This window comes from Vulpes lagopus, chromosome 7, assembly GCF_018345385.1.
Source record: "Vulpes lagopus strain Blue_001 chromosome 7, ASM1834538v1, whole genome shotgun sequence".
Taxonomy (NCBI): Eukaryota; Metazoa; Chordata; class Mammalia; order Carnivora; family Canidae; genus Vulpes; species Vulpes lagopus.
In genome coordinates, this window is record NC_054830.1 from 1,555,920 (window position 1) to 1,575,530 (window position 19,611).

At 55.1% G+C, this 19,611-nt stretch overlaps 1 protein-coding gene and 1 long non-coding RNA gene across 2 annotated transcripts in view; one reads left to right on the forward strand and one right to left on the reverse strand.

Moving 5' to 3' along the window:
- GNG7 (G protein subunit gamma 7) overlaps window positions 1-19,611 on the reverse strand; it is a 121,117-nt gene that overhangs the window by 15,646 nt on the left and 85,860 nt on the right. The window lies entirely within an intron of this gene.
- Window positions 4,154-12,439, forward strand: LOC121495301. The gene is made up of 3 exons (XR_005988958.1): window positions 4,154-4,446; window positions 6,076-6,135; window positions 10,803-12,439. It is a non-coding gene; the product is annotated as an uncharacterized LOC121495301 (long non-coding RNA).

The following is a 19,611-nucleotide window of genomic DNA, read 5'->3' on the forward strand; positions in this document are numbered from 1 at the left end:
TGTGTGTTTTTCTTGGGCATCTGAATGAATGGCATTTTTGGACTCGACTGTATTTTAGATGGAATTTAATTTTACTGTCACTTCTACTTTAGGTGACATTACCTGAGAAAACGCTTCCCAAATAATCATGCAAAATCATGTGGTCCTAGCATTTATTACACACACAACAGGATATGGGTAAACAGGAAGCAGGAGGGCCCTTAAAGCAACTGCAGCTGAGTGCCGAATAAACTCAGTCCTCAGTACTGGACAGAAGTGACCCTAGGTTGCTGGCAGCCCCAAATGCCGGGCACGAGTAAACAGACACCATCTCTGGTGGAAAACAACATTAGCTTAGGATTCAAATGATTTCCACAAACAAGGCTGCAAGCACAATGTCTAGCACACAGCTAGCAATAACCAGGCATACAAGGAGATAAGATGTCACAAACGAAAACTAGCAGGAATAACGTTCCCGACACTGGAGTTAACCGACACTTTAAAATAATTGTGTTGATTACATTCAAGGAGATAAACAGGTGAGATTGGCATTTTAGCAGCACTGAACACTACGGAAGAAATAAACAGTGGACATGTGCATGATGCCAATATCTGAAACTTAAGGACTCAATGGATGGAACAGTATTATTAAGACAACTAAGGGGAACACTGTTGAGCTGGTGGACAGGTCAGGGGAAAACATCAAGAATTAAGCAGAGATGCAGAGGGGAAGGAAAGATGGAAGAGAAGGTAAAAGACATAGAGAGAGAGCAGTAAGGCCTCGCACACATGTGACCAGGGCTCTGGAAGGAGAAGAGGGAGGAGGATGGAACAGTGATAACAACAGATGATTTCCCCAAACTCAGGATTAAACAAAACACTACTTTCAGCCACAGGTTCAAGAGGCCCTAAAACCTCAGGCAGGATAAACATCTTCAACAACGACAGAGAAATAGCCAGTAAACTCATGAAAAGGTGCTCCCTGATTAGTTGTCAGGGAGATACGAATGAAAACCATATGGGAGGCTGCTTCATCAGCTCAATGGGGGCAAAAGTGAAAAAGACTGGCAACTGTATATATTGGGGATGGCATGGAAATGCTAAATAAATAAATAAATAAATAAATAAATAAATAAAGTCTTTCATGAGACACACAGAGGGAGAGGCAGAAACACAGGCGGAAGGAGAAGCAGGCTGCCCGTAGGGAGCCTGATGCAGGACTCGATCCCAGGACCCTGGGATCATGACCTGGAGCTGAAAGCAAATGCTCAACCACTGAGCCACTCAGGTGCCCCATGTCACACGTTTCTGATGGGAGTGTAAAACAGTACAACTGCTCTGGAAAATGGGTTGGCAGTTTCTTAAGAGGCTAAACACATACCTAACCTATGACCCAGCAATTGTGCTCCTAGGGACCTACTCAAGATAAACAAAAACATACTTCCACAAAAGGACTTGTACGAGATGTTCATACGTCTTTATTTATAACAGCAAAAACTGGAAATGACCCAAATGCCCGCCAACAGGAGAATGAATAAACAAACTGTGCTAATTCATGCCATGAATATGACAGCACAATGACAAAAAAAAAAAAAAAAAAAAAAGAGCCTGCAGAGGAGAGGAGTCACACGTATGAATCTCAAAAATATTTTGTCAAGCAAAAGAAGCCAGACACCAGAAACAATCTATGTCCTGATGGAGACATCAACTTGTTGGTGTTCACAGGTGTATGTTTGTCAAAATTTGCCAAGCTGTATATTTAAATCTGTTCATTTTACTGACTCTGAATCACACCTTAATAAAATCAGTTAATTACAAAGCAAGCAAGCAAACATAAGCTGCTGGAGGGAAAGGGACCAACAATTAGGCAGACTCGGTGAAAACCAGATCTGGTGAAAAGAAACTTCAAGATTTAAGGTGAAATACAGACGTTTCGAGACTAATAGGAACAGACTGCCTCTGCAGCAGACTCGCCTTGTTGAGGTAGAATAAAAGGATATTAGGGAAACATGAGCCCAGATGGGAGGGAGGAAATGCATGAAGGAGTGAAGGAACCGGGACAGAACCTGACAATATAACTTGAGGGCTCTCATGGAAAACTCAACAGGGAGCGGAAGCCTCTCGAAAAGCCTTGGCGCACCACAGGAATCACGAGCCGCCAGCTCCATATTCACCTCCAACTAGTTTTTCAACAGCTGATCTGTGTGCCGGCCTTAAACATTTTAGAATGTTCTTTTACATTATGCTATTTTGGTCATTGTGTTCCAGGACTGCAGCCCTGGGTGCTGCTTCAGGCAGCTGCTAGTGACTTTTTCTCTGGATTGTGTGACTTCACACACAGGAGAAACGAAGTCAGCATCTGAAAACTCCATGTGCACCTGCATCTGGCCCAGGCCAGAGGGAGAGACCCAAGGCTGGCTGAGCCCAGGGGCTTCTTGGCCCCCCAGGCCCTCCCCATGCTGCCCGCAGCCTAAGGCAGACCCCTGTGCCACCCCAGCAGGGCACCAGCTCCAGTCTGCCCCCAGCCATCCCTCCTTCCGACAGCTAGAGCCTGACCCTCCCCTAGCAGAAACCACAAGGGGCCCCTGCTCCCTCATAGAATCAAGTGCACGGTCCAAGCTTGGCACTCACTGTCCTCTGCCAGGAGTTCTTCCGCCAGCATGTCTCCTGCAACTGTGGCCCGAATGTGTCTCCCCAGATTCATGTAGAAATCCTAACCCCAAGGTGATGGTATCAGAGGTGGGGCCCTCCTGAATGGGAGCAATGCCTTTAGAGGGGGCTAAAGAGACCTGAGTTCTCTTTTTCTACCATCTGACCCCACTCTCTGAGTGTGAGTGCTCCCCAGGTAATGCAATGGGCCATTCCGGGTCTCCCTGTACAAATTCCCACGATGTGTGGGGACCTGCACTTGCCCAGGGGATCAGTACTCCTGTCTGCCTGCCTCTCCTGAGGGCTGTCAGGTCCTTGGGGATGGGGTCGATGTCTTTCTCCAAAATATCTTTTGTCCTGGCCCCCTGAATCACCCTTCTAGGAGAAATCTCACCACATGACTTCTCTGCTTAAAACCATCCCCAAGCGAAATTTTAGAGAAACAGGACATGTCACCCACGTGGACTCATGTGCCACGGGGCCTCCTATGTCTGGTTCCCTCCCTGAGTATCATGGGCTCAGGGTGTGTCCCCCGGGTGGCACGTGGGGGTGCCTTGCTCCTGTTCAGGGCCAAGTGATATTCCATCATGTGTGCAGAATAACATTTTTAAGCAAACAGTTTTTACAACAAAAGGAAGAAAAAGGAAAGACCTCATCTTGCTGCTGTTGAAGCCAAAGCCAATGCTGTTTTCCTAATCAGAGCTAAAACCAATCAACAGCTTGCCAGACCTCAAGTGCAAAATGTAAGATTCATGTTTTTGGCGGGTGAACAGAAACACAGAGTGCTAGTCGGTGTGGGGTGCTGTGATGGCATGCAGACCCAGTCCTGGGCATGCCTTGCTCTCTGAGCCCCGGCTTTCTCATCTGTAAAATGTGGAGGTGGAGAAGAGTTTGATTTATTATATAGATTACGTAAAGATGGGTGCACCTGGGGTTGCAGTCTGTTGAGTGACTCTCAGTTTCAGCTCAGGTCATGATTTCAGGGCCATGAGATTGCCCCATGCGCTCTGTGCTCGGTGAGGAGTCTGCTTGGGATTCTCTCTCTCTCCCTCTGCCTCCCCCTAATATAAATAAATCAATCTTTTTAAAAATTTCATTTATTTATTCATGAGAGACACAGGCAGAGGGAGAAGCAGGCTCCCTGCAGGGAGCCCGATGTGGGATTTGATCCCAGGACCCCGGGGTCATGACCTGAGCCAAAGGCAGATGCCCCACCACTGAGCCACCCAAGTGCTCCTAAATAAATAAATCTTAAAAAAAAAAAAAAAAAAAAAACAAAATAGATGGTGCAGCAGCTCCGTCCTATGTAAGCCATGCACACGGGAAGCTCAGTCGGATACCATCACGTACACCTGTGAAACCATTGCCTTCCTAGGATCATGGACACATCTCTCACCTCTGGAGGCGCTGCATTTCCCAGCTTCTCTTGCTGCTCAGAGGCCAGGCGCTTTCTATTTGTTCTGACCTCACCTTGTGGGTGGGGCGTCAGGGGCCTGGAGACAGGCAGAGGTATGTTCAAAGTCACCCACCAGCAACTTGCAGGAACCGCAATAAAGAGTACTAACAGTCTCTATCATCCGTGAGGGCCCTGATACCGGGCACCAGAATTAGTGTCCCCACTTTTTACACATTTGGAAGCTAAGGCTCACAGATATTTGTACGTTAATAACCTTCCTGACATCACGTGGCTGGTAGAGATTGGAAGGGTTTGAATGTAATTCCCAAACCAGGACTCATCGGGAGAAGAGACCCAGGGGCAGCCTGGCCCCGTCCCACCACACTGCTCTGTCCCCCCGGCACCCAGAGGCAAGCTTCAAGGTAAGGGCTGGCCTGGGCTTTGTATCCTCCACGGCCCCCTGTACAGAGGGCTTAGAGGGTAGGACCTACAGCACTCCTGGTCTGAGGGTCGGTGGTCCCAGGGTTCTAACACCCACAGCAGTCCCAGGAGCCTCAGGACCGCTTCTTCCTTGGGCAAGGACTGGCCACTGTCCGTGCTGCAGAGCACTGCAGATGTTGGGGGACCTGGGGTGCTGGGCCCCGGGCAGCCCTGCCGGCTGCCAGGTTCCGAGAGAACCCTGAGTGAGATTTAATGATCAAATGTCTTAGCTTTGTGCTTCCTGCGGAGTGGTGGTGTGTAGGCGAATCTGGGACTCTGAGTCCTGGGAATATTTTCCCAAGGACGAGAGCACACTTCCCTGCCAGCTTCCGACAGGGCTGCCTGTGTGAGCCTGAGAAACCTGTGCGTTCCTCGGAAGGCGTGTCGCTCTGGCACCCCGTGGGGGACCCCGGAGAAGGCTTCCCAGGATCGTATTTCTCCTCTTCGGCCCTCCTGACACAGGCTGGCTGTGCTGCAGCTTTCGTCTCTGAGTCAGACGGAGTAACGGGCACCAGAGGCTGCAGCTTAGGCCCAGACGTCATAGCAGGCACTGAGAGGTCATTCAGACCCTGCGTCTGGCCAGTGCTTAGCGTGATGGTGTCTGCACTGCCCACAGGGGGATGCATGGCCAGCAGGTACCCAGGACCCGCTGGGGTGGCCCTGGCCCCTGCGGGGATCTGGGGGCTCTAAGCCGCTGGGCAAGTGGGTCTGCACACATGCCTGGGCTGCCTGTCCCCTTGGGGGAGCTGAGGCAGCCCCTCTGGTCAGCCTGGGCGACGCCTCCACCCTCGGAGGTGTTTTCCAGCTGCACAGGAAGCAATGACAGCCAGACAAAAATGCCGGCGATCCCTCTGAATTCCACACATAGCTCTCATAGCTGGGGAGAGCGCCACTCCCAGCCTGCTCCGGGAGCCCGCACCCCAGTGGCCTGGGCCGTCTTCTTACCAGAAGAGGAAGAATGCTGTGCCAGTGGAGGCTTCTGAAAGTTGGCGGGCTGGGATGCGTAGCAGGAAAAGAATGTGAAAAATGTGCCTGGTGGGGCAGCGGCCAGGAGGCAAGGTCCTTCGAGGAGCGAGGCTCGGGTTCTGGTGGCCTGAGGGCGGTGCAGCCCAGAGCGGCTCACAACCCCTTCTGGTGCCTGAGGCCCAGCACCCGCCGGGTTTAAAAAGAGGAAGGTCAGGGAGGAGGTCTGGGCTGCTGGGGAACGTTGTTTCTGCACCCAGTGGGCTCGGGCTTCCGAGAGCTGCCTGCAGCCCGACACCGACACTGGGCACACAGAGCTGGCCGGCTGGTGGGAGGCTGCTGGGGGTGGGGTGGGGGGTCTCGTGTGACCAATTCTGGCCGCTGAATGTTCACTGATAGCCCTGGGACCCCGCGGGGAGGCCTGTCTGCGTCTCTTCTGCAAGGTGCAAATTCTCCAGGCGCGGGATTCCAGATGCAGCCCCTAGGCTAACTCCCACGCCAGGAAAACAAGACCGGGTGCTGATGGCACCGGAAGACAAAGTGAGCGGGGTTCAGACGTCAGCCCTCCCGGTAATCCACCACTCAACCATGCCGTGTCTCCCACACAGACACGTCTTCCGGAAGCAGGCCTGGGGGAAGGTGGGTCAACGAGCCCTGGATCTCAGATGGTGAGTGTTCCAGCAGGGCCACTACGGTCCCGGAAGCCCTAGGGCAGCCCTCCTCAGAGCCAGGGGCTGTGGTGCCTGTTGGAGAGATGAAACAGGTGGGGGGCATCCCTTTACGATGACCCCCAGGGACTGAGTGTAATCTCTTGGCTGTGAGTGTGGGTGGGATCCAGACCTACCACGGTAATGTTGCTCCAGGCAAAGGTCCTGCACTGGCTTTAAGGAAGGGAGATTGCCTGTGGTGGGCCTGATTTAATCAGGTGAGCCCTTAAAAGGGAGGAGAAAAGATCTGAAGCTTGAAAGGATTTGGTGCAGGAAGATCCTCTGTTGCCGACTCTAAAGATGGGGGGTGCTGGGTGGAGCAAGGAATGGGGGCAGCTGCTAGGAGCTGAGAGCCAGCAAGGGCATGGGGCCCCCCATCCTGCATTCTGGAACAATCTGAATGAGCACAGAAGACCTCAAGCTCCAGATGAGACATTTTGACTTCGGCCTGGTGAGATCCTGAGCAGAGAAACCAGGCACGCCACATCCGACCTCTGACCTCCAGACCTGGGGGCCAACCTATGGAGTCCCTGGGTTTGTGAGTTTGTTACACGGCACAGGGCTGGTCCCAAGGCCCAGGCGAGGTTGGAACAGGGCTTCCTTCTAGCACTCTCTGTGCAGGACATGGGTCCCGCAGCCCAGGATCGTCCCAGTTGGCATTCACTGCTCACAGCTGAATGTGGACACCACGCTCAGTGTGCTGCGTTCATGACTTCTGACATTTCCTCTGAACCTCCTGGAGATGTAGGCCGAGCATTAAACTAGGGGGGTTCCCAGCAGCGCCCCACTAGCGGCCGAAGCCATCCCTGTGGCCCCGGTAAACGGGCATGAGTGTGAGTGCATTTCATCTCCCAATGGCAAAGCCTTGCCACGCCTGGCCCAGAGAGCTCAGCGGCTCCCCGGTGGTCCTCTCATGGGGCCGCCGGGCTTCTGGGGCTGGTGCTGGGGGGGTCAGAGCCCTGGGCAGGTGGCCTCAAAGGGGGAGGTAGGGGCAGTGAGCTGGGAGGGCAAGGGCAGGCAGCACAGTGACCCTTCATCTTCAGGGAGAACAGACACAGCCTTCAGTTTGCTTTAAAACTTCTGGAACAGATGACTTGATAGCCCACAGAGCTTCTGAATTTGTCCCTCCTGGGCCCACAGTGAGACCCTCGCCGCTGCTGACCATTAAATGGAAAGGAAAAACCCCAAACCCTCCAAAACACTACCCTGCAGCCAGATTCTGTTTGGGGGGCTGAGAACAATGCTGGGAGGGGGAACGCAGCCCCCACCCTCCACTTGCCGGGGGGAGGACTGTTGCTGGGTACACCGCATGCAGGAGAGACAGGGTGTTGATGTCAACGGAGGAAAAAAAATCCCAAACCAAAACAAAGGGAGACAGAGGAGGGGGAGAGGAGGCTCTGAGGTGCCGACAGAACACGCCGCCCCCTCGCAAGGTGTGCAGACGGCTGCAGCGCATTTACCTTGATCAACGTACATTTCCTGCACGTTCTCTGCATGCGTGAGGCCCTGGCTCTGCACGCCTCCAGGGAGAGCCTGCACTGTAGCACATGTCATGAGACCTCTTAGAACCGGGACCCCCACCCAGGGGTGACTGTGTCCCCAGAGGACACAGGGCGGTGTCCTGGGACATCTGTGGCCCTCACAATAGGGGGGTGCTCTTGGCACTTCAGGGGTGGGGCCAGGGATGCTGCTCAGCCCCCCACAGCACCCAGGACGCCCCCTGTGAGGGCAACCTGCTCAGAACGTCAGCAGTGCCAGGGCAGCTGGGAGAGATCCCACCGCAGACTCTACAGAAGTACGCAGGCAGTGTGCACAGCAGGCTCTGGATATCGTTGTGAGAAAGCGGGGGGGGGGGGGGGGGTGTAAGGGCAAGTGCCTCAGGGTGTCCACAGCAGCTGGGCTGGGGTCACACCCCAGTCCCCAGGGGCATGCCACAGTGAGGATCTGCGAAAGGCCCTCAGGCGTGTCGGCATTTGCACATCCATCTAGGCAGACACAAAACCTCTCTGACCCCCCAAGCCTGGTCTCTGCCACCCACCTCCGAAGTCCCTCTGGGGCTCCAAGCACTGGGTCCCCCCACCCCCTGGCCTGTGGCTTCTCCAGGGTCACGGTCCCCCTGGCCTGCTGTGGGGTGGGCGGCCACATGAGGGCCTCCTCTGAGCCTCTGTGCACCCGTAACCTCTTGGTGGGATGGGGGTGGGGGGCAGGGAAGCTCTAGCTGGGATTTTGCCAGGTAGACATTTCCCAAGAGAAGCCACGGACCCTCTGGAAAACAGTGTCTCGTGACTCTCCCTGTCAGCCTGGTCCTTTTGTTCCCCGGGCTAAATCGGTCCCCCAGGCAGCTATATTTAGAAAGGGCTGGGGACTTGGGGATGAATGAGGCGTCCACAAGCGAGGGAAAACAGCCCTGCAGGGCACGTGGGCGCTGCCTGGGGCCGGGAGCGCAGAGCCCAAGAATGAGCCGGCCTGTGGGCGCGGGCAGTGACCAAGGGTGACGATGTGGCTGATGCGGGAGCAGAGGAGAAGGCTCCCTCTGTCACCCGGAGGATGACTGCAGTCATGTGAGGGTTTGCAAGCTGGGGACGACGGGGCCAGGACGCTGAGCTCCCGTGGCTCATGGCACTCCTGCTCTTGGCTTCCGAGCACCGAGGAGATGCCGTCACCCCGGCCCCACGAGGGGCAGGGAGGCGGGGGGCAGAGTGGAGTGGAGGGCAGACCCAGCCTTCCCACCTTGGTTCAGGCAGGTCCTTCTCCCCCTGGGCCCGGACAAACTCCTCTGTCCCCTACAAAGCCCTGGGAAGGTCATCCCGAGACGCCCGTGGTTGGCCATCGGAGCACAGCCAGAAAGCCCTCCTCCGGGAATCCAAGCTCTGTGCGCCTTCCTTGGGCCCGTGATGCACTCCCTGTGGTCCTGTCCCAAATTACTACCAACTTGGTGGCTACACATACATATTCTCTGACAGCTTTAGAGGTCAGAAATCTGACATGAGCCTCCCAGGGTAAAACCCAGGCGCGGGCAGGATTGGTCACCCCTTGTCCCCCCGGAGCCCCAAGGAGACCCTGCCCCCGCACCTTCCAGAAGTGCCCCCTCCCGGGCCTGCAGCCCCTCCTCTGTCCTCACCACCAGCAGCGCGAGTTCTGCACATCTCTGGGATGCCTACTCTCTGCCTCCCTTTCAGGAGGACCTGGTGAGGATGCTGGGCCCCCTGGGAACCCAGGGTCACCCCCACCTTGGCGGCCCTCATTACTCCCCATTGCCAGGTCCCCTCTGCTGTGGAAGGCAATATATTCACAGGTTCCAGGGACCAAGACAGGGATTCCTGGGCACCTCAACCCCTCTCCGCTCTACAGAAGGGGGACAGCCTGTCCAGGCACATGCGCAGAGGCTGAGCCTCGGACCCAGGCCAGCAGTGGCAGCTCCTGGCTCTTGGGCTCTGGGTTGCTGGCCAACACCCAGCTCCTGAAGGCTCCGCACTGCACCACAGGGCTGTCAGTGGTTCCCGGGCATCTGTGAAGTCCCCAGGGACGTCCCACTCCACCTTTAATGTTGCTGGAAAGTCCTGGGATGAAGCAGACCCAGAGGGGCTCTTCCTAAGGGCTGGCCATACTTAGGGGCATTCTTCATGTTAAAAATAAAGAACCGCAGAAGCTAAGAGCCAATACTGGGACGGACTGAACAGTTTCCGAGACTTTCCTGGTGTGGGGGATGCAGAATCTAAAGTGGGGTCTTGCTGGGAGTGACTGCCCTCCACAGCACCAGGGTCACTTTGTGCTATGGTCGTCACATTGAAGCGTGAGGCCAGGGATGCCCCCACAGTGCCCGGGATGCCCTGAAGAGAGGGCCCCAGCCCAGTGTCCATGGTGCCAGCGAAGGAACTCTGGTCTGGGGATATTCGGCCCCACAAGGCTGCTTTCCCATGAAATCTGTGTGCTGTTCAAAGGAGCAGCCCAGCTCACAGCACCTGCTCCTGGTGCATACCCTGAGTCCTTGGTGTCCAGGTTAGAACTCCTGAGGGACCCCAGAAGCCCACATGGTGCAGATAGGAAGGCCTGGGGTCAAATGTTGGGGTGCCTCTCCGCACTATAGCAAAGCGTCAGGATGTCTGCATGGAACCACCATTCAAGCGCCAACCCACGTGGGTCCAGATGGAAGCATGACCCCCAAACACAGGTGCAGCCCAGAATGCAAGTTCCAGCCAGCACGGGCAGAGGGGAGGGCTTCAAGGCCCCAGCTGAGGGGCTGCTGGGTACACTCATCCGAGGGCATGGACGGGGGGATAAAGGAGCCACATCAGCCACGTGGTGCTAAGAGTGGGGTTTTGCTCTCTTACAAAACCTTCCAGAGAGGACAACCACAGTAGCCATGGGCCCCAGCGACTGGAAGGGAGGGATCTCAGTGTCTGGGTGCCGACTGGTGGCCGTGGGGTGCTGGGCACCAACTCCGGGTTTGTGGGAAGCCTCTTCTGGGAGTGAGTTAATCTCCACTCCCAGTGGCCTCTGCCCCAAGATGAGGTTTCGATGACCCGCGCGGAATTTCTAACAATGAGATCGAGTGTCTGGTTCTGCTCACGCTGACATCCCCTTTCTCAACCGTCCAAATTCCATTACGCCTTTTCTTGTTACTGCAGGAAGGCAGCCAAGCCCGGGGCTGCCCAGGGAGTGCTGAATCTCCCGTGACTCTGGCTGGAAGGGGAACTGCGGCTGCCTGGGGGGCTCGGTGCCCCAGCCCTCAGAGTCTCTGCAGGACAGAGGAGACCAGCACACAGGAAGTGGAGTTTGGCACAGAACCCACGAGTGTGATCTTGTGGGATCCACAATGGGGCTTCCGTAGGGCAGCCAGTGCATTGTCTGGTGGAGCCTCCTGCACTTGGATCCCCACCTGTGAGATCTTCCTTGCTGCTGTGGCAAAGTGCGGCTGTGTTTAGAAGCCCATGTGGCAAGGAGCTGTGGGTGAGCCCCAGGAGCTGACGGCAGCCCCAGCTGACAGGCAGCACGCACCCGGGTGCACAGTCCTACAGCTGCACCCGGAGGGAGCTCAGGGGTGGGGTCTTTCCCAGGCTCCAGGTAAGGGTGCAGCCTGGCTGACACCTGGATGGCGGCCCTGTGGGAGTCTAAGCAGAAGACCCAATTAGGCTGTGCCCAGATTCCTGACCCACAGAAACTATGGGAGAAGGTGTGGGTGGCGCTGGGGGTAACTTGTTATGTAGCATCACTAACTAATACAGCACAGGAGTGTGACTAGAGATACTAGAGCTAGAAACCAGGCTGGGAGGAGATGGTGGGGGGCAGCCTGATGTGGCCCCCGGGACGTCCCCCCATTTTATCCTACAATATCATGCCAACAGAGCCTTCTGCTTCTAAATGGATTTGACTGTAAAAATCATCTTAGAGAATACAAAAATAAGGCAAAATGATAATGTCTCTCTCATGACTCCCAAATCCCTGACTAAAATGAGCTCTCTAGGAAGAAACAGCTGTGTGTCCTGTTTGGGGGAACAAGCCCATGGGCACACAGCTGGTGAGGCACAGAGCCAGGAGGGAGTCCTGGTGCGTCCGAAAAGGAACCATGCCAGCAAATATGGATATTTGCTTATCAATCAGTTCCAGGCCAAAGAGCCATCTAAAATGAAACATTCATCACTGGGCCATGCCCTTTGCTGCATTTTATTTTTTTTAATATTTTATTTATTTATTCATGAGAAGGAGAGAGAGAGGCAGAGACACAGGCAGAAGGAGAAGCAGGCTCCCTGCGGGGAATACGATGTGGGACTCGATCCCAGCACCCCAGGATCAACCACTGAGCCACCCACGTGGCCCCCTTTGTTGCATTTTAGAACAAACCGCCCAAAGACCGGTGGACCTTTCTGTGACCATCAGAGGAACCCAAAGGTCCAGGACTCCCCGCCTCATCAGACAGCTCACCGAGCACAATCCTGCCTCCTCCCCAGCCGCACACGTGCCCCCGTGCTCTCGTGTGTGCCCAGCCTGATCCCACACCTGCATGCCCACCATGCCCAGACAGAGACCAGGCAGGAGTGTCTGAGCGCTCACATCTGCTGTTTCGGGCCTTTGGGAAGGCCTGTCCCCGTGCCCTTGGCATATGCACAAGATGCTGGAGCACCAGAGAGCCCCGACTGCGACTCTGGCACCATGCCAACACCCTCCACAGCTTGCTGGGGTCTTCCTCCTCCCCTTCTCTACACCACTTCTTTTTAGCAGCTTTACAGAAATGTCAGTTCAGAACCAATGCCATTCACCATTTAAAATATACAATTCAACATTTTTTGGTATATTACGTTGTCAGGTTTTAAAGTGAATACATAGGGATCCCTGGGTGGCGCAGCGGTTTGGCGCCTGCCTTTGGCCCAGGGCGCGATCCTGGAGACCCGGGATCGAATCCCACATCGGCTCCCGGTGCATGGAGCCTGCTTCTCCTTCCGCCTGTGTCTCTGCCTCTCTCTCTCTCTCTGTGGCTATCATAAATAAATAAGGAATTTAAAAAAAAAATTAAAAAAAAAATAAAGTGCATACATACGGTGAAATGTATATAACAGAACACTTGTTTTAAACATTTTTTAAAAGTTAAGTAGGCTCCACACCCAACATGGGGCTTGAATTCATGACCCCGAGATCATGAGTTGCAGGCTCTACTCACCGAGAGGCCATGTGCTCCTTGTTTTAACCATTTTTAAGTGCTCAGTTCAGTGGCATTAAGTATATTCACATTGTGGTGCAATCACCACACTCTATCCAGTTCCAGAACATTCATCCCAAAAGCAACTCTATCCTCATCAGCTTTAACTCCCATCCCTCCCCCAGCCCATGAGCCCTCTTTCTGTCTGTGGATGAGCCCATCCTGGACATGTCACACATGTGGACGTGCATACTGTGTGGCCTCCTGTGTCTGGTTCCCTCCCTGAGCATCGTGGCCTCGGGGCCCGTCCCCGGGGCAGAACGTGTGTGTGGGTGCCTCGCTCCTGCTCGTGGACAAGGGACATGCCATGTTTTGTTCATCTATTTATCTGTTGATGGCACCTTCTGGCTACTGTGAACACATGTGCACAAGTATCTGCTGGAGTGTCAGGCTATCCCTTCGCTGGCATCCTGCCCCTCTCATGGGACGTGGCAGTGGCCCCGGGACTCCAAGAGGCAATCCGGTGACCTGGGAGACCAGGGGGCAGTGAGTTTTCCCTGTCTGCTTGGCTGGGCCACGGGATGCCCAGGTGTGTGGTCAAGCATTATTCTGGATGTTTCTGTGCGGCTGTTCCTGGATAAGATCAACATTTACACCAGTGGGCTTTGTTAAGACAGGAGAAAGATCTCAGATCCACGACCTGACTACGTTTCAAGGAAGGAGAACGGGAAGCCCAAGAGAAACCCGAAGCCGGCAGGAGGAAGGAAGTGACAAAACCAGAGCGGAGATAAATGAAACAGAGACGAGAGAAACCGCGGAAGAGTCAATGAAACCAAAAGCTGGCTCTTTGAAGAGATGGACAGCGCTGGCCACCCATCCTCTGGACTGATCTAGAACAGCAGGGGGAAGGCAGGCGTCACAGGATGGGGAACAGGAGCGACCAGCTGCCATCTAGAGCTGGACGTGGCTGGCGGGGACACCCAGAACGCCCAGCACCAGCACGGGCAGCAGCGGAGCCGGCGGGCCGTGCTTCCTGCACGCACATGGCCCGCCCCGCCCCAGCCCCAGTGTCCACTCACATCTGCCAGAGACCTGCTCCAGGGCCCGGGTTGCACGTTTTTAGATCTATGGCCTCGTTTAATCTCTGCAACATTCTTCGGAAGTTGGGGGATGTTGTTTCCGTGGCAGAGATGAAAGGAATCTGCCGAATGGGACAGAGCTGGGGAGAGGCGGACCTGGGGTCTGCACTCGGGTTTCCTGGCCGCGCGCCCGGAGCTCTCTCCACAGCGACACGATGCCCAGTATGTCATGTGCGCACCAAGTACTGTGGTTTGCTTGTTCCTTTTTCTAAAAAACAACAGATTCCAAACTTGTGAAGTAAGATAAAAAGCTACATACCTTTTCCAGTTTTTCCAAATGAAAAGAGAGAGACAGAGAGAGGAATGTGGTTCAATAGTTTTGACTTAACCACTTCCCGCTTTTCTCAGAGAAATAATTTGCTGTCGCCAAAGATGGGGCACGTGAACCGGAACCGGCCATGTCCTCCAGAGAAACTGGCTGGGGCGGGGGGGGGTCCTGGAGAGTCTGCTTTACTCTTTACAACGACCTGGTCAGGAGAGACCCTGTGTTTCCTGGGGGGCGGGGGGTGTCAAGTGTTCGCCTGGGACTTCCACTCTCCCATTCCAGAGCACGGCGGGCCGGGCCATCTGACACACCAGCATCAGAAAAACAAAACACTCAGGGACCGAGCCTTGAAACGTAATGCTCGGTGTTTTTCCATGTCTGGTTTTCTACTTTGCTGGAAGCCACGTGCCGGGGCCAAAGAGGGAGAGGTGGAAAATGCAGACTCCGGGCAAACCAATTAACCTCGGGTGGAGGAGGTGACAGGTATATGGGCACAGGAAGGCGCGGGAACTGAGGCTTGCTGCCGAGGGCCAGGGGGTCAACAGGAAGGCCAGGAAGTCCCGAGATCACACTAGGGGTGGGCCCGGGCACTTTGGAGCTGTTGTTTTCGAGGGAATGGGACCCCTGGTCCAGGTGGAACCCTGGACAGAGCCGAATCTCTCCTGATCCTGGACAGTCACACAGCATGACAGTCCGTGGGGGCCACTGTGTGCAGCTGACTCAATGCCAAGACTCAATGCCACCTATACCCCATGCTGCACTGGCTGCCCTGAGAATGCACTGTCTGGGGGGCTCCTCTTTCCTACTTCCCAACCACGGCCATGGAGAGAGGCGAGTGGGACCTCTGTCTAGTCCAGCTACATCACCGTGGCCAGCACCCGTGAGTCTGGGAAGCTCCAGGCTGCGAAGGCCAGGCAGATGCCTTGGTCTCTGCCCCCCCAGGGGCCCCCTGCAGCTGCTGAGGTCCTGCAAAGCCAGCAACCCCTCAAATTTGGGGTGGGGGGAGTGGCGCTGGTCCTTGGGGGCTGATTCTGCTGTGGGCTTGCCCTGGGGGGGCCAACAGAAGCCCTTGCCCCTGGGCTTGTGTTTGTGTTTCTGGCTCCCAAGATTTCCTACGCTCTTGAGAGCCAGCCCCCTTTCCCTTGCAAACATTATTAGCTCTTTCCACAAACCAACAGGTTTTTTTCCACTTGCACAAAGGGTTGCGCCACTGCTGCCACTCCTGGGCCACATGAGCTTTTCTCAGCCCCCCTGGGCCCTAGGGGCTAGCATCACAGGCCAGGGGGTGGGGGGCCTGACATCGGGTGGAAACCTCCTACCCCACGGCCTGGTGGGGGAGGTCCAGTCAAGGCTCTAGGAGGCTTTAGGGTCTCAGACACAGGAAGGAGGCAGCTGAGTGGTTTTCTCTAAAGCAGGTCTCTCCTGGGGCACTGGGGACACTGGGGACACGGGTGGATCATTCTCTGTCAGGTGTCCTGAGCGCTGTGGGGTATTGGGCAGCATCTCTGGCCCCCACCCACTCCACGCCAGGAGCACCCACTGGGGTTGAAAAAAACAAACATGTCCCCAGACATCACCAATGTCCCCTGGGGAGCAGAATGTCCCCCAGGTGGGACCACCTGTGTCAGGAGGTTCCCCTGACCCCCAGGAGACTGAGCTCTGTGACCATCTGACCCCTGAGGTCCTGGGATGCTGCACACACTTAACAACACACCCTGAGTGGAGGTGACTCACAGACGCTGGGGTTGCTCGGGTTTGAACCCTCCGACCCCTGGGGGTTTACTCTGGTGTCCAGCGGGAGCAGGGGTCAGACTCCACTGTTTTCTCAAATAATGCAGGGTCTCCTCCATGGCATAGACATTTGGAGCCGGGTCGTTCCCTGGGGGCATCCTGGGTGCTGGGGGGCTGAGCAGCATCCCCGGCCCCCCCACTCAATGCCAAGAACACCTCCCTTTGTGACAACCACAGATGTCCCCAGATACGGCCTCATATCCCTCAAGGGCAGAACCAGCCCTGGTGAGACCCCTGCCTTAAGGGAGGGTCGGGTGAGAGCCACTGTGGAAGCACAGGGCCTCTGCCAGCCTGGCCGGAGCAGGGTGGGGGTGGGGGTGACACGCGGCACCAGGTGGACCCCTACCTATGGGCCAAGCTCCTGTGCTGAGTGCCACCAGCTCTTGCCACAGCTGGAGTGCACCATCCACAGATTCCTCTTTCTCGAATTTACCTCATTGTTAACATTTATGTGTAACCCCAGTCGATTCTTGTGGGGGGGGGGGTTGTTTCTCAGTCATCCTCAGACACATGCAGAGCAGTGACAAATCTGTCACCCACCCAGCTCTTGGCTGAGGTGGGACGAGACACCGAGGGTCCATCTCAATAGCAAACGTCACAGGGTTTGCATTTTGTGCTTCTGGTGGCTGAGTTGTCCAAGTGCAGAGTGGCAGTGCTGGCTGGGGTTCTGGAGCACAGAGGGCTACCATGACCTCGCGGAGAAAGGACACGTGTCAGACATGCTGTGTGCAGCAACACTGACTGCGCTATTGGCTGTGAGCGCGGCATTAACGAGCCGACTGTATGTTAACTGAGGCATCTTTGCACAGAAGCTTGTGTGGCGCAAGGTCACGTACACATCAGCTGACAAAGATGTGACCAGAGGCTTGTGGGAACCTAACCTGGCGTTTCCCCAGGAGCCACACTTCATACTCACTAACTCAGCATCCACAGTGACGTCACAGGACAGAACTGTCACTGATAGCAAGAACCCACTGTAGACATGCATCTGAATACAGAAACATAAATATATTTTATATGACTGCCCATTACCGGATCTTAGGTTGTTTCTGATCTTTTTCTCATCTTAAATAAATTTACCATGAAAATCTATGCACATAAAACGGATAACCACGCACACGAAGCCTGTGCACGCCTCTCCTTTTCCCCCCCGAAGACAAATTCCTAATGTAAATCCTAAGTTCAAAGGGACAGGGGCTTAACCCAACCTCTCCCTCAAGAAGGCTGTGAAAAGGTCCCATCGGAGCCACAGGCACTCTTGCCATTGGCCACCATCCCGCCAACACGCCAGGGAGCTCCGGGTCTCGGACCTGGCCACTGTGGGTTTTCCTACGCTGTCTTGTTTCAAGCATAACACACTGACACTGCTACAGAAGAGCGTATGGAGCACTCTTCACAGCTCCGTGCATGTAAAGTGGGACACCTGTGTCACCAACACCTGCATCCAGACACATAGCATTTCCCGCACCCTGGGAGGCATCCCAGCATCTCTTCCCAGAGGGCACCACTATCCAATTTTCCATCATTCAATTACAATTTTCATTATTATTAACCTGACCCTCGTTTCTGAAGACACAAAAGAGGGTAGTATCTGATCACGGGATGAGCTTCCTAGAGGATTCCGGAAGGTTCTAGAAGATAGCCAGCCAGCAGCATCTGCTCAGAGGCTTTGAGAGGTCAGGGTGTCTGGCCCGAGGGGCAGTGAGGGCTGTTTGGGCACGTTCCTGGTCTGGCTCCAGGCGTTTGTCTGGACACCTGTCTGCTTGCTCTGTGAGCCTTGATGCCCTGTCTGAGACATGGGGGCCCCATGGCATCGCTCCCAGGTCACTGCAAGGACAAAACCAGGTGAGCGAAGTGCCTGGGGCACTTCCCACAGCAACGGTGAAAAGAATCATATAACACACGCATTACAGAGAGCTGCGTGGAAGTAAATCCAAATTGCTAGAAGTGGGAGCATGGGCTCCCAGGGTCAGGGCCCCACTGGCCTGGGTCAAGTACAGAGGCCCTTGGTTGCAGGGCTGCTGCAGAAGGGCTGCGCCTCCTCAATTCATCCTCGTGTCACACACGATAGAACCTCCCTTGGGGTGCAGTGGGACGGGGCCACGTGGGGCTGGGGTGCACATGTCATGTCCCCCCAGTGCTTACAAAGGGTCAAAAGATTATTTTCCCTCCTTTCTCCTACACCCCTGAGAAACGTGTTAGGACTGCCATTGCACAGCACGTGGAGCAGGGCTCCCGATGCTTCTGGAGACACATGCTACCCGTGGCTCAGGTGTTAGATGGGAGGGAGGAACGTTCCAGAATGCCTGGCTAGTTGATTCTGTGCAAATGCATGAGCACGGCCCTTCTTTATACGCAGGAGCAGAAGGAGCACGTGTGCATGTGTGTGCATGGGCGTATGTGGGGGGGATCGCTGGGTCAGGGGTCTCACCTGGGGGACCGTGTCTGAGCATGTCTGTGTCTGTCACGACTGGGAAGTCCTGGTACCGAGCACGTGGAGCCTGAGGACGCCCTTCAGAGAACGACCTGGCCTGGCGTCTGCAGTACCGGGGACACTGGTCTAGGTCACTTTGCAGTCATCACCGCGAGCAGGTGCTGCTGCCTCTGTGCCCACACTGCTCCGGGGCCCTGGTCTGCGGCTTCACGTCTGGGTGCCCCTGCCTTGGCCCTCGTCCTCCCAGCTCCCGCCACCGGGGCGTCTCCTAGAAGCACTAGAACAGTTCATCTGTCTACCCTTTTCCTCGGTACATCTCAGAAACGCCGAGCAAACCGCCCTGCACAGGAAGCTGCTCCGGGCAGGGAAACAAACGAGAAGTGCTGCTTTCTGATTGTGACCGGCTCTTCTGGGCAGCTGGCGGGCAATCCCCGGCCTGGGCACCACTCAGAAGTGTCTCTCTCTTTTACTTCTGGGAACGAAACTGGGCTCGCAGCTACCATTCACAGCCTTCACTTGCTTGGTGCCTGGCAAGAAGATCCAGCAGATTGGGAAGGTTCAAATCAAAGCCTGACCGTCAGGCACCATAAAACCCCAGAACAGCTGCTTCTGTCCCCTGAGCTTTTGGTCTGTCCTTCACCTGAAAGCAGGGTCCCAACCTGTCCCAGTTGCAGGGAGACACACTTATAGTTCTTGCTTTTTTTTCCTTTTTAAATGTGACCAATACATAAACAGTATTCATGTTCCGTTGAAAGCTGTCCTTCCTTTCAGTATCTAGGATGGGGTCCTCTCTACTCATGCGCTGCTGACATCAGCAGAGTCACTCTGGTGGGTGTGGGGGAGTCCCCAGCATGGCAGGGTTTGAGCAGCATCCTGGCCCTACCCCCTCCATGCCAGGAGCACTGAGTCATGACAACCCCAGGTGTCCCCAGATGTGGCTCCGTGTCCCCTGGGGGCAGGGTCACCCCCTTTCCATCAAGAACCCACCACTCTAGGATTATTGAATTAATATCTCCAAATCACTTCACCATCTTCATGAATTTTTTTTTTTAATTTTTATTTATTTATGATAGTCACACACAGAGAGAGAGAGAGAGAGAAGCAGAGACATAGGCAGAGGGAGAAGCAGGCTCCATGCACCGGGAGCCCGACGTGGGATTCGATCCCGAGTCTC